Below are 14,888 nucleotides of genomic sequence, written 5' to 3'. Positions count from 1 at the left end.
CCACCCATTTCATTTACAAAGTATGTTGTGAACCTAAATCATTAAATGTTTTTTTACAACATGATTTTAAAGACATCAAAATATACAGTAATTTAAAAACAACCTACTGTTAATCATTTAGGTTTTTCCAAGTTTTCACTGTTAGGAATAACCCACAATTACGTTTTTTTTTTTTTTTTTTTTTTTTTGCGGTAGGCGGGCCTCTCACTGTTGTGGCCTCTCCCGTTGCGGAGCACAAGCTCCGGATGCGCAGGCTCAGCGGCCATGGCTCATGGGCCCAGCCGCTCCGCGGCATGTGGGATCTTCCCGGACCGGGGCACGAACCCGTGTCCCCTGCATCGGCAGGCAGACTCTCAACCACTGCGCCACCAGGGAAGCCCCAATTACGTTTTTTGATAGCTAGTTAAGTTTAAAAGATTCTTGGCAGTGTGTATTTCTTACTCTGTGAATTTCCTATTCATGTTCTTGTTCATTTTCCTATAGGAGTGGTTCTTCTCATTTTGTACTTGAATATTAAAGAACTGACTATGTTAATGTTATATATATTTACATTTTTTCCCTTTTGTTATCTGTTTTCTAATTTTGTGTACTGGATTTTTTGGAAGTACATAATTCAAAAATTTTAGGTTTTCAAGACCCATCAATTTCTTTATGATGTCTTCATTTGTTTTTATGGTTAGAGAGGATTTTCCTGTTCCTAGATCAGATATTCTCTATTTCTTCTATTTCTTCCTTCTTGTTCTTTTACAACTTTTTTTTTTATGTTTAACTCTGCGATTCTTTTGGAACTTACTTGGTGTACAGTGTTAGGTAAGGAAAAAAGCAATGCTAAAATTCAATTAAATAATAACATGGGAGGATATAAAGTACCAAGTGAGAGAATGACTCCCTCCACCCTTCACTCCCCACCCCTTGGCACAGGAAGTACTGTGCAGCTTGCAGTGGACTCCAAGCACTGTCTCTCAACTTGGTTCTCCTTCTCTCCAGGAAGGAAAGTCCACTGTTGCGCCCCTAAGACCATGGGTCTAAAGGACAATGACGTCACTGTGAAAGCCAAGATGGGATCTCATGGCCAAACCAACCCTGGTTCCCTTCTGAAGATCATGGTTCTGAGCAACTCTGACCAGCTGAAGGGGCACTGAGGAAGCACCCTGGAGCCACTACTGAACGCCAGAAGGCAGTGCGGACAGTGGATAGAGGACTAGGCCCTGAGGTCCATTAGGAGGCTCTTGAGAGCCAAGTGTCTCAACGTCAGTTATCACCGTAATTGATGCCTCTGGAGAGGCACCCATCAGGCGAGATAAAAGCAGTCAGCCTGTTTCTGGAGCCCCAGATTGGTGGCAGGTGAACTGTGAAGAACATAAAAGCAGAAGTCATCAATTCCCTAGCCTAAAAGCTGTTAACTGCACATGGGCCCTTTCACCCCAGAGAAAAGGGGGTTAACAGACCAGCCTCAAGGACACCCTACTGTGCAATGCCTAGCTACAAAGGAGCTGCGCCATCACTGTACTCGGCACAAGAAGTGCAGACACTATCCAAACTTGAGGCCCTGGACACACCCCAGCCCAGTGGTGACCTTTCCCACTGCCCTCCCTTTTGGAGTTAATATTTCCTGCATAGTCACCATGTTGTGCACTGGGCTACATGCTTGTCCACATCCACCACTCATTTATTAGATGAATGATGATGCCATCGAATCTTCAACCCCTTATGGTGGGGCTACTGGATAGAGAGAGAATACAGATGAGAAAAGGGAGATTCAGAAAGGTGAAGTCCTCACCCTAGACTGCATAGCTGGTAAGAGGCAGAGTGGTCTAAGTCTAGGGCCTCTGCTACTCTTCTGCCTCCACACTGTTCCAGAAGATGCCTGACATTCATCCACCATCAGGCTGGGGTCCAGACCACAGTCTCCCCCCGACCAATCCCCTCAAAGAAACAACACATTTGAGTGAAACCCACTGGCGTTCAGTATTCTGGGTAGCCAATTTTGAGATGGTCCATCCCCTCTATTGCTGTCAACCTCCAGAAGTTAGAGGTCAGGGTGGCCCCTGTTCACCATCCCTAGTTAGTAATTTTACAATGGTCTCTTTCCTCAGTAACTTTTCTAAACTATTCTCAGACATATTTAAACTTTCTACCTATTTCACATCTCGGGTAACACGTCACATGCTTACACATGAAATCACCCACGTTTTGACAAGCCCTGGGTATGTGTCAACAGATTCAATCTTCACCCCCTAGGTTTAAAAAAATCACTACACTTTTCTCTTTACCTGAATATCAGCCCTCTCTAATACAAAGAAGACAATGATACAAACAGCAGGAGCTTAAAAAGTCCTCGATGAAGTAGCAATGTCCACAGATCCTGAGCCCCAGTGTGGAGAGGCACTCTCTGAACTGGAGAAGATCCTGACAGCTTCAGGCCATTCATCATCTTCTGGCAACCCTGACCTTCAGCACGGACAGAGGAGCCCTCTGCATTGTCTCCTAATGACCACCTGCCCCGGTATCACAAGGCAGAAAACCAACTGCAAATTAGCTATCGGGAAATTACCAGAGGTGTGGGCCTGCTGAAACCTCACTAGATGGATGATCACAAAAGTGGAAGCATTTGAAAGCGCAAGGTCAGCTCCACAGCATCAATTAATCATCAACTTAGTATTTCCTGTAATCTGGACACGTTTATATTACAAAATCCCACTTTAAAATAGCAATTCTGCCACTGCTCTACACAACAACATGGCATAATTTAGGAAAGGTATCATCTGCTTGGCCAGTACAATTTTTCACAACTATTAATTAGACATCAATTAAATAAAAACAATAATCTTAGAGCAGACTGCAAACTGCAGGCTGCTCGTGAAACAGAGAGCTAGCAACACAGGTGAGAACTAGGATGCCCGGCAGAGCAAGGGCAGCTTGCCAAGGAGCCCAGGACCAGATCAGGGAAAGGGCTGGGGGCCTGGAGCAGGCCCCTAGGCAGAGACGCTGGATTCCAAGGGGTGTGCATCCTGGGACCCGCAGACCCATACAGCAACACTCAGGGGCTGACTCGGGCTCACACCTGCCAGCAGAAAGCAGTACCCCCTAGCCACAAGATGTGTTCCATGGTTAGAGGTCCCACTGAGAAAGCTTCAATCTTAAACTATGAGGCATCTCTACATACCAGAAGTCTCCAAAGACCCATTACCATAGCAGAATCTCGGCAATAGGTCTTTTTTTTTTTTTTTTTACAGAGCCCTACTGATTTCTTTGGGAATCTTTTAATCTTTGGGAATAGAACAAAAGAAACAAGTTAACATGTGGGAATAGAACAAGAGACAGTTCAGAATAGCCAAGGCTGCTATCTTCAAAAATCGAAACAATTTCTACGTAGAACAGTCTTGTTCCAATGGCTCTAGAGAACAGAGCTATGACTAGAATGGGAATGACAGGAAGGCAAATATTCTCTCAATATATAAAATAATAATAGCTACAGCTGTCACTCATTATAAAGGCCAGAGCTTTTGAACTCCCTTCTCACTGCATAGCCATCTGTCTGGGATGCTGTTTAAAAAGATTAATACCTGGTCTAAGAAGACAGCTAATAACACCAGTAATAAACCATTTATTGAATGCTATGTGTGAGGCACATAATGGTAAGTCCTTACCGTGCATTTTTACATCAGTTCTCACAATAGCTCCTTCAGAGAGATTATTACTAATCTCATTTTACAGATTGGAATGCCGAGGCTGAGAGGTAAAGTAACATGCACGAGGTCAGAGAGCTAGTGAATTGCAATCTGAACCCCATCTGCTTCCAGAGCCTGTGTTCTTCTACTACTGCGTTTTAAATCACCAGTTTTCAAACTTGAGCGTGCAGCAGAATCACCTGGAGGGCTGGTTATAATATAGGTTACAGGGCTGCAATTGTAGGGTTTCTGATTCTGTTGGTTGGGAGTGAGCCCCAAAATTCTGCATTTCCAACACATTCCCAGGTGATGCTGATGCGGCTGGTCCAGGAACCATACTGTGAGAACCGCCACCACTCTAGAAGATGGTCCAGGCCTCTAAGGTCCCTCTGACTCTTAAGATCTATGATCCAATAAAACTGGGGGGCAATACATAAGGAAAAATAAATACCAGATACTTCAGGAAAAAAGCATCTCCAAAAAGTATTAAAACTGGTACTTTTTATTTGTTAGCAAGCCTCTACACATTATTTAAACCACGGCCATGTGTGATTTTTCAAAAGGACATTAAAAAAGAGAAAAGCAAAGAGGCCTTATTTTTTCTTTCAATAAATATTTACTGGGCTTCCCTGGTGGCTCAGTGGTTAAGAATCCACCTGCCAATGCAGGGGACACGGGTTCGAGCCCTGGTCTGGGAAGATCCCACATGCTGCAGAGCAACTAAGCCCGTGTGCCACAACTACTGAAGCTCGCGTGCCTAGAGCCCATGCTCCGCAACAAGAGAAGCCACCGCAATGAGAAGCCCGCGCACCGCAACGAAGAGTAGCCCCAGCTCGCTGCAGCTAGAGAAAGCCCGTGCGCAGCAACAAAGACCTAACGCAGCCAAAAATAAAAATAAATACAATACAATAAAATAAATAAATTTAAAAAAATTTACTGAGCACCCAACATGGCAGATAAGATCCTTCACAGAGCTTTCAGCTGTGGTCTTCCTCAAAACTATTTTGGTGACAGAAGGCTAGATGACCCAGCAATGCCAGCCACGAGGCGTTCCCTATGGGCTAAGAACTGGCATATTTTACCCTTGACTTCCCCATCACAGCGGCCGAGAGATGCCTGTGGCACTTGCCACACCAGGGGCCCCAGGAGAATGGACAGGTGACCTGTAGGAGCTTGGAAACCGAGAGGAGAACCACCTTCTGCTCTGGTACATGTCTGATTTTCTGAAACGTCCAAAAAAGTTTTTATTCCTGGATCCCAAGCACCACTTCTCGGCACTGGCATTCTTGGCCTGAAGTCTTTCCGTAGTCTGCCCCGGCCAGGCTTCGCCCCTGCTCGGTCACACCAGGACTCAGTTCCTCCTAAGTTTCCTTTCTAGCAACAAATCAATACTTCCTCCAAGACAAACTCTGACTTGTTTATTTTTCACTTTCTATATTTAGATATAAAACTCAGCACTTTAGTCCTTAAAAATGTTTTTAATTGGTGCTGCCAGTGCTGTAAAACGCCCCACATCAGACAGGCTTTAACTACTAAACTACTTCTGTCAACTTTTAAGGAAACGCATCTAATAGACCATTCTCCTTTTCTTTCCTGTATCCCAGAGGTAAGTCTCAGGCAGGCTAAGTTTCAAGGCCAGAGGGGTGCTGAGAATTCTGGGAGAAAAGGAAACCCCATCGAGCATAAAGTCCAAATTGTCTTGAAGGGGGCTGACCTCTCTGGGTCAAATGCCAACAGTGTCACTGCAGTCCATCTCCTCCTGAGGGTCACACTGCAGCACCCCCGCCACGATGGAAGGTGAAAGGGCTAGGGTGTGGCTGAGCATTTAGCGTGGAGTCACAAGCCACTTACTGGCTGTAAGATCCTGGGCAATCGCGCTTCCTTTCCTTTCCTGCACAACACAGAACAGTCCCCACCGTACACCCTGGTGGGGTGCACTGAACAAGGTCTTAGCACAGGGCTAAGGGAGCGGCTATTATCCTAATGATCTAAGTGGAAAGCAAGCTGGCAAGTGGAGGAGCACCTGAATTTTGCTGTCAGGGAGATCCGGGTTCGGATCCTGACTCTTAACTTCTGCACATCTGACTCTACAGTGGATTAACCCCCACCTTCTTAGACTACTGCAAGGAACAAATGAGATAACCTACGTAAAGCCCACAACATGATGCCTTCCCCCTGCCCTTTCTTTACATTTTAACAAGCTTCAACAGCAGCGCCTCCCTGTAGGCATGGCCTGCTCTGAGGGCTCGGCCAAAACAGGCCAGTTGGCAGAAAAATATTAAACACACACACAGGCTTTGACACCAAAGTAACCTCAGTTTTGATCCTGGCTCTGTCTTACAGCTGCTGGGTGACTGAGGACAAATCACTCCACCTCTCAAAGCCTTGGTTCCTCAACAAATACAGGGTTGTTTATTAATGACTATTGAGATGTTGTGAATACTGAGATTACACATATGAAAGCAAGTAATACAAATGGCTGGTACGCTGAAATAATAATGATAATAATAAAACAATAATAATAACAGTTAACTCTTGCTGAGGGCTTACTATGTGCCAGGTACTTTCCTAAGCTCTGCACTAGAATTATCATAGTGAATCCACCCAATAATTCCTTGAGGTAAATATTATTATTTTTATTCCCATTTTACAGAGAGTAAATAGAGGCTCAGAGAGGCTAAGCCCAAGGCCACAGAGCTGTGTGTACATGGTGGGGGGAGCAGGCTCTGAACTGGCTCACTCGAGTCTCTGTCTTGGATGACTGTGCACTTATTTTATTTTTTCACATCTTTATTGGAGTATAATTGCTTTACAATGGTGTGTTCTTTTCTACTGTACAACAAAGTGAATCAGTTATATGCATACATATATCCCCATATCCCCTCCCTCTTGAGCCTCCCTCCCACCTTGACTGTGCATTTAAACATCACGCTACTCCCTCCAACGTTAATTCCCTGTTCCCTTATCCTTTACATATTATATGTAGGCTTTATCCTATAAATGCCAGATTCATTACGGGTTAGAAGGATTTTCCATTCCTCCCTTGTTTACTTATACGCATTCGTCTCTTCATTCACACCCCACTCAGTGTTCTCATCTGTCAGTTGGATAAGCAGGGAGAGCCAGAGAAAAAACGCTGCCTCCTCTCTCGACAGACAGCAGCCAATGGACAGTGTCCGTGCTTTATTCCTATGATGAAGTTCTACTATTGATAACATTAAAGAATCCCCACTAGGTCTCCCTGTTGCCTTCCTGTTCTGGATGTGCTTGGAATGATTTTCTGGCCCTTCTATTACCTGAACACTAGGGTCACTCTGGCCCCTCCAGTGCCCCTTTGTTAGCTGTCTTCCCTTGGTAATTCCCTCGCCAATCAAGATCTGTTTCTGGCAATGCCAGACCTCCTTTCTCCCCATGACAGAATGCCACTAGCACTCTATTATGACTGCCTGACCGGGTGTTAGCCCCACAACTAGGCATTGTGGCTTTATACATTTCCAGCGCCATTGCATGTACACACAGCCACGTCATAAATCTCAAGGCTGAGGAGGAAGGGAGAGAAGAGATCTGAAAGGGAAGAGATGGAAATATCACACCAAGTCTGGGGCATCATATGGCTCTAGCATCTGGCTGATCCTTTATAAGCTACCCATGTATTTACTGTCATTAACTGTGAAAGAGGGCTTCTGGACCCTGCTCTGAGCCAAATGAGGGGCTCTGTTTGTTTCCTGACTTTCAAGGAAACGCATAGCCCAATATATGTGTTTAAGAAAACCACTATGACAAAGTGAACCTTAGGCCAGCCCAGAGTTAATACTGCTCTTTCTGGGCAGCACGGGATGGAGGGGAGAGGAGTGTGACCTATAACTGAGGTGAGCAGACTGTACTCTGCAAAGCAGCAACGAAGCAAAGAGCAGCTGGGAGACCCTACTGCCAAGAATGTGAGCATCCTTCGGGCTCCAAGTGTGACTTCGCCAGCACACTCAAGCCCAGTGGCACGGGGGTGATGGCAGTGTGACTCGGAGGTGAGCTAGTGTCACTGCCATGGGGGGGGGTCCTCATTGACTAAACAAAGAGCCACCAACAAAGAAACAGTTAAACTAACACACAGGTACAATACACCCCCCATGCATACAATGCCAACCTCCCTTCCACAGCAGGCCCCCAGGTAAAGCCCCTTGAGGTCACAGGCAGATTCCTCTCAAGCATTAGTGAGGGCAGAGGTTAACTGCTTTCCGGTTCCTCATTCCCAATGAACCATGAAAGGTTCTGTGATGTCACCAATCACAGCCCAGTGTCCCTCCTTTCCTGGCCTCACTAAGAAAGTACACTTCATAGGTTAGAAGGCTGTTAACACTCTGGTATTCAATCTGGTCGTGGTCCCCACCAGCCACCAGCCCACAATCTGTACTCTGTCTGCATCTAGGATCCAATACAAAGTTGTCCACATGTGGCCTGGTGGCCGCATCAACACCTGATCCTGCTGCCCTCCCCCAAGCCACTTCACTCCAATCATGCTGGCCTTTCAGAGTCTCGAAGCGTGAGCCCCTCCTGCCCCCGAGCCTTCCTATAGGCTGTACCTTCTACTTCCACCTCCACCTTCTTGGCTGGCTAAACACTGCTCCCTCAGAAGTCTCCACGGACCCCCGGATCTAAATTAAGTCAGTTATGATAATAAAAACTGCTTACATTTATGCAATCCTCATATTTTGGGTCAGGCACAGTGATAAGCGTTTTACACGCATTGTCTCCGAAACCCTTACGACAGCCCTATGAGTTGTATACTACCATAATGACTATTCCCATACAGACGCCAAAGCCTCTGTCTAACCAGCGCACTACACTACCCCCATACTTTCTCTATATAGCACTGGGCAAAACTTGAAAGTTACTGTACAGCTGTGTGATTATTCGCTGCATGCTGGTCCTCCAAGGAGAACAGGCATGTTTTCTGATTACCGTTCTATGTACTTGGATTTGGCACAGTTAACTCGTGCCTGGAGAAGGCATTCAGTAACTATCCACAGAAAGGAGGGAAGGAGGAACACATGCCTGAAAATAAAAGTGCAGTTTCTCTGGCTGAAGAGAGGAAGGAAGCGGACTGAAGTAGTTTGTTCTCAACCACCCTCGTGCCTCAAGGCATACTGGCAGGCCTCCCAGCCCACAGAATATGGGAGAGAGAAAGCCTCAGGCCTGGCCAGCACAGAAAAGGTGCTTCGTACACAAGCGCACCCAACTCCTACCTTCCTTTATGGACTGGTTTCCCTGCTTCCGCTGCTCCCTAGAGAAGCCATGGGGACTGAGTGAATTCCTGCTCTCACCAGGGCAAGCCATCTGCTGTCTACGTGTGGTCTCTAGATCTGGCCTGCTCACTTTTCCAGAGCAGGGCAACAGCTTCGCTCTGCCTGGGATCCCCCACAAGAGGGTTGCACTCTTTCCCAGAAGCTGGACAGAAACACACACACACACACACACACACACACACACACGCACGCACACGTGCACGCCCCCCATGAGGGAGAGGGAGGGAGACAGCGAGGGCCCTCAGTCGAGAGTGGGTGCTGCTCCCCAGGGCTGCTGTGACAGGACAGCCTGCTGCACTGCCTGTCGGGGCAAAAACAGTCTCATCTCCTCTCCGCTGGCGAAGGGCAGAGCGGCCTGTCCACCAAAGCTCACTGCTGTGGAGGGGGAAAGTGCAACGGACCAGCCAGGCAAGGCAGGCCTGCTGGAACTGTCCTGGGGACTTGGGCTTCCACCCAGATGATTTCTGTCTTGGATGGAAGGGCGGGATTACTCTGTGAAACAGGCTTTACTTCGCTTTGGCTGCTGGGCTCTCCAGGCAGCTTGCCAGGGCATGCTGTTCCGATCAGGGCACTGGGTCCCAAGGAAATCTGCTAGTACTGCCGAGTCACAAGCTACGTGAACGCTGCTTATCTGAAAGAGCCCAGAGTGGAGCTGACTGCCTGCTTTTATGGCAAGAAGGCATTTTCGGAATGCAAATGACTTGTGTTTAACTTATAAGCAAGCAGAATACAGGAGGGTGGTGAGAAATGGGCACATGGGAAGTAGTCAAAAAACGTGGAGAAAGCTTTGTTTAAAAACTATTTGGATAACGAGGAAGCAACAAGCTAACCTAGAATTATAGGGGGAGGGAGAGATTAAGTAACACAGAACCCCCATAAAATCATAGCATATGAAACCACATACCTCATATTTTAGCACTTTACCATCAATTCAAAGCAGCATAAATATGGCAGTTACTCACATAAAGCCCGTTGGTATATTCGAGCTGTAACTAACAGCACCTATTAAACTATTATAGTGATAGATGGGGGTATCTCTACTGAAATTAGCTGCCTTTTCTGAAAGAGGATCACAGAGACCTAGGCTGAGTGCCGGGAAATAACTGACTGGATTTAACAGCTCCAGTCCCACCAGTTCTCTTCCACGGTAACTGCAGAAAGTGGCTACGATAAATGAGGATGCAAATATGGAGGCTTTTTTTGGGGAGTCCCAAGTGGGAAGGAACCTGGTAAAGTTCTGCATCGTTTCAGTCTGATGCTACGAAGCTCACAGCTTCACCAGCCTGAAGCACAGAAGAAAGGGCTGGAATGTGGGTCCTTTCCATTCTCATGGCTGTGAGTGGCCTCTGCCCAAAGAACTCGAGGATTTGTTCCTTCTCTTATAAAAAGGGATTAGTGCTACTTTGAGATTAATGCTGTCCTCTAAGCCACGGGAGAGTAGCTAAGAAAGCAGGCGGGGTGCTCCAGGAAGAAACGGCCCTGCATGAGCACCGTCCTCCAGGCACGACGAGAGGCACACCGGCCCAGGGTTGGGCTCCTCCTGCGGCTCCTTCCCAGCCTCAGAGGCCACTGGCCAATTCAGCCCTAGGTGTCCATAGAGGGGCTAAGGAAGCCCACTGGCAGGAACCCTGCAGGGAGGGCAGGGACAGTGTGGTATAATAAAGGAAATATATATCTGGTCTTTGTCCCTAGTTCCTGGTACAGAGGTCCAAAAACCCTCAGGAATTTCCTGAGTGATAGGAGCGTCTTTTGTTATTCATAACAAGCCCCTTGTTACCCGCTACCTGAGTTTATGATAATGAGGTGGACCCTTGGCGGGGGGGGGGGGGGGCGGGGGGGCGCCCTAGATAGCTTCAGGATGGGGGCTAGTCACCAGAAAGACCCAGCCTTGATGAAAAGAGTAAAACTTTCAGCCCCACCCCCACCTCCAGGGAGGGTAGAGGGGCTGGAGACTGAACTCAGCCACCAGTGGTCAATGATTAATCAATCATGCCTGGTTTAATGGAAGGTTTATATAGGTTTAATGGAACCTTTATATAAAAACCCTAAACAACAGGGTTCGGAGAGCTTCCAGGTTGGTGAACACATCGAGGGTGGCGTGCCCAGAGAGGGCATGGAAGCTCTGTGTCCCTTACCCCATACTTTGCCCTAGGCATCTCTTCCATTTGGCTGTTCCGGAGTTGTAACCTTTATAGCAAACTGTAATAGTAAGACAGTTGAACCCTGAACACGGTGGGGGTTAAGGGTGCTGAATCTCGACACGGTTGAAAACCCGCCCATAACCTATAGTCGACGCTCCATGTCTGCGGTTCTTCCGTGTCGGTGGTCCAGCATCCACAGATTCAACCAACCGCAGATGGGGAGGACGGCTGTACTTACTATTGAAAAAGATCTGAGTATAAGTGGACCCACGCAGTTCGAACTGTGGTGTTCAAGGATCAGCTGCATAGCATTTTCCTGAGTTCTGTGAGTTGTTCTAATAAATTATCAAACCTGCGGGGAGGCTGTGGGAACCCCCGACTTTCTGGCCAAGTCAGACAGTTTGTGCACAGCCCAGGGACTTGCAACTGGCGTGGTGAAGTGAGGGCGGTTCTGTGGGATTGAGCCCTGAACCTGCAGAGCCTGATGGTAACTCCGGGTGGTTAGTGCCAGAACTGCGTGGCAGGACACCTGGCTGGTGTCGGAGAATTGACGTGGTATTGGGAAAGACCCCACACAGCCGGTGTCAGGAGGGAAGAAAACCCTCCCATGCAGTTAGAAAGGGGGTACTGGTGTAGGGTACCAGAGTACGACATCAGCTGCCTGATCCCACTGCTCCATTAGCTGGCAGGTCCCAACTGATGTCTTCTTTGGGCTTCAAATTACCCCAGTGAAGGGAGGCGATGTGGCCAAAAGGGTAATAATGGCTCTGGGTTATTAGAGTCCCAGCTCCAATCCCCATCTTTCTGAATCCCCTTTTCCTTTTCAGAAAATTGGAAATTACACCCTTCTCAGAAGACTGCTATGAGAATGGGATGAGACTCATGGAAACACTCAGCACCGGGCTTGGCAACGTGAGGTCCTAACTGGCGCTTGGCACGTGTTGTCTCTTAATATGCACAACTACCCTTGCAAGGAAGCCAAGGAAACACAGACTCAGAGAAGGTAAGGAACGTACTGGGGGTCAGGCCTGCCTCGCTGCCCACAGGTGCCGTAGAAGGCTCTGTGCCGCATGCTGGGGCTAAATGAAGAGCATTTCCCAAGTAGATTAAGCAGCCTGGGAGTTCACCAACAGCTGTAGGAAACCAGCTCGAGGGAGAGTCTGGCCTTTCGTCCTGCTGCCTTCCATCAGGGCAACACTGTACTCTGCTCTCAGTGAGTTATAAAGCCAGAATATATGCCTGTTACTTATTCCGAACACTTAGCAGCCATTTTCCATTTACTAGCTTGGCAGGGTTTTTTGGAAGGCAGTTCCAGGAAAGACTGGGTTGGTGTCCTCTGAGGAATGGTACACCACACATCAAAGTGCTTGCTGACGCTGGGCGTCTGTTTCTCGCGGTCACTGTGAACACACAAGGGAGACAGATGTGTGCTAAGCCATCTCTCTGTGGGGAGGGATAAAACCAAGGGAGTTACTAAACTCCAGCACCCAGGAGGGTTGTTTATTTTCAATCTGTAATATGGAGGTGAGATACCGAACATAAAGCCAGGAGCGAACATTTACCACATTAAAAGCTTTATTAGCTGCTATTACTGCTGTTTGTCATGAGTATACGAGATCAGTGACTCTCTATTTGGAAAGGATCCAATGGGAGGGGATGGGCACACAGTAAAACTGGAGGTGGACTATAACCAATTTGGACCAGCAAGTTGCATGGAATCACTGGGAAGCTATGAGGCTTCCTGTCTTGGAGAGCTGGGAAGAGAAAACTATTTGATCTAGTCTCAGTCACTTCAATGCTACTCATCCTTCAAGCCTAACAAATCTATCTCCCAGCCCTCACTGATCTCTCTTTTGCCAGCTCTAAGAGGTTTAGGATCAAATCTTTTAACCTCTATTGGATCATAAACTCCTTGAGGACAAAGGTGTGCCATCACCCCCGCTTGCTCCGGATCATATGGTAGGTATTCCACCAACACTTGGCTGCACAGTAGTCTTTAACCTTTTGGGAGGAGGAGACTCCTCTTACTTTGATAACCTAATGAAGGCTGTAGATTCTGGTGCATCCACATTGTGCGGTGCACGCACACACACATACACACACATACAATCTCACCAATAGCTGTAGAAAATCAGGGGTTCACAGGCCTCCAGAAGCCTATCCATAGTCCCTAGGTTATGCGCCCCTAAGTAAAAATAAACCCACACAGTTCTTCAGGTCACAGTTTCCAGGGGTTTGCGAATCTGCGTTTCCCCAATTTCCCTGCTCTAACCATACCAGGTCCCTTAGACAACAAATATTTACGTAAACTCCAAAGATAGGCAGCAGCACCCTACAGCATTCAAAGGGAAACAAAATTTTATGCAATCAATTTAAGAGCCTGGGCAGGGAAAAAGAGAAGCAAAAAAAAGCAAAAGTGTAGACAGACTTGCCAAGAAGAGATCTTTAAGTGATCAATCCTCAAGAATTCATCTTGCATCTAGTGACTATTTCCTATCTGCCTTAATCTAACTGATTTAGTACATGGGACAAAAAAAAATCACTTATTCCTTCAATGAATACCCAAGTGCCTACTGCACGTCAGGTGCTGTGCCAGGTGATGGCAAAGCAGAGACAGTCTCTGCTCTTGAGTTCCTTAGTGTAGCAGCGTGGCAGGAAACAAAGCAGCAAAGTGACAAAGACAATGAATGCAGAGTGGTGACAACAGGGCTGCACACCAGTAGCAGACAGCCTACTGGTTCTGCCAGTAGGGACACCTTACCTTGCCTTCGGCAGGTGGGAGGATGGGTATTCAGGGAAGGATTCCTGAAAATGGAGATAAACTCAGAAGCCAAATCCAACCCAAGAATACTTGTAGCAAAGAGATCTAACAATGGCACAAGTAGCTCTTTTTCAGAGGGCAAGGAGAGAAAATTGATTGCTTCTTTGAGGCTGACAACACCCCACAGACAACAATTCATTCAACTGTTATTTAGACAGTCAAGCTCTCTGTCTTTACATCCTTGAAGGAAGAGTGTTCGCTAACAGTCTGCCTGTTGCTGCTCAGATTAGCCTGGATGTAAATGTTCACTTAGAGTCACGGAGACTCCAACGCTGTCTCCGCCCAGCCTCTGCTTGCTCCTGGTAGCTGAACAATAGCTCAAGCAGTCCCAGGGTGCATCAGGGAGAAGAGAAATCACCAGGTAATGAGGAATCTTTGTCAGAGCAGGTCTCTGCTCTAAGGACCTCTGAACTGATACAGGCTGCAGTGGACTGAAAAATTTTAAGTGCCAAATCCCCTGGGGTAAAACATCTATCCACCTATCCTCCATTTATTATTATCATCATAATTATTATAACAGCTTTTTTTCTTTTTTTTTGGCCATGCTGCATGGCTTGCAGGATCTTAGTTCCCCGACCAGGGATCGAAGCCGGGCCACAGCAGTGAAAGCGCCGAGTCTTAACCACTGGACCGCCAGGGAATTCCCTTATTTTTGAACTCTAAACTCTAAAGTGATTTATAGACAATTCTCCCAACTCAGAAAAGGTGCACCTGAATCCTCATGGCCAGCCGCACCCTCGGGACACCAAGTCTCCCGTTAGCCCAGGCAGCCTGATCCACTCGCTTTCTTTCCCCCTGCTCTGCTGACTCGCAGCTCCCTTCCTTCTGAGACCCTCTATTTAAGTATCCTACCTCGAAAGTTTCACATTCCCTGGACTGTTAGCAATACACCCTCTACCCCTCGCACTAAGAACACAGGGAAATTAGTTCTCACTCAGATGTTGCAACCTTGCTC

At 47.2% G+C, this 14,888-nt stretch overlaps 1 protein-coding gene across 3 annotated transcripts in view; it reads right to left on the bottom strand.

Moving 5' to 3' along the window:
- Positions 1-14,888, bottom strand: part of ARHGAP35 (Rho GTPase activating protein 35) — a 122,345-nt gene that overhangs the window by 16,444 nt on the left and 91,013 nt on the right. The window lies entirely within an intron of this gene.

Source organism: Mesoplodon bidens, assembly GCF_964165515.1.
Source record: "Mesoplodon bidens genome assembly, chromosome: 18".
NCBI classification, from domain to species: Eukaryota; Metazoa; Chordata; class Mammalia; order Artiodactyla; family Ziphiidae; genus Mesoplodon; species Mesoplodon bidens.
Note: the sequence above shows the minus strand (reverse complement) of the source record. Positions and strands in the feature narration are given on the sequence as shown.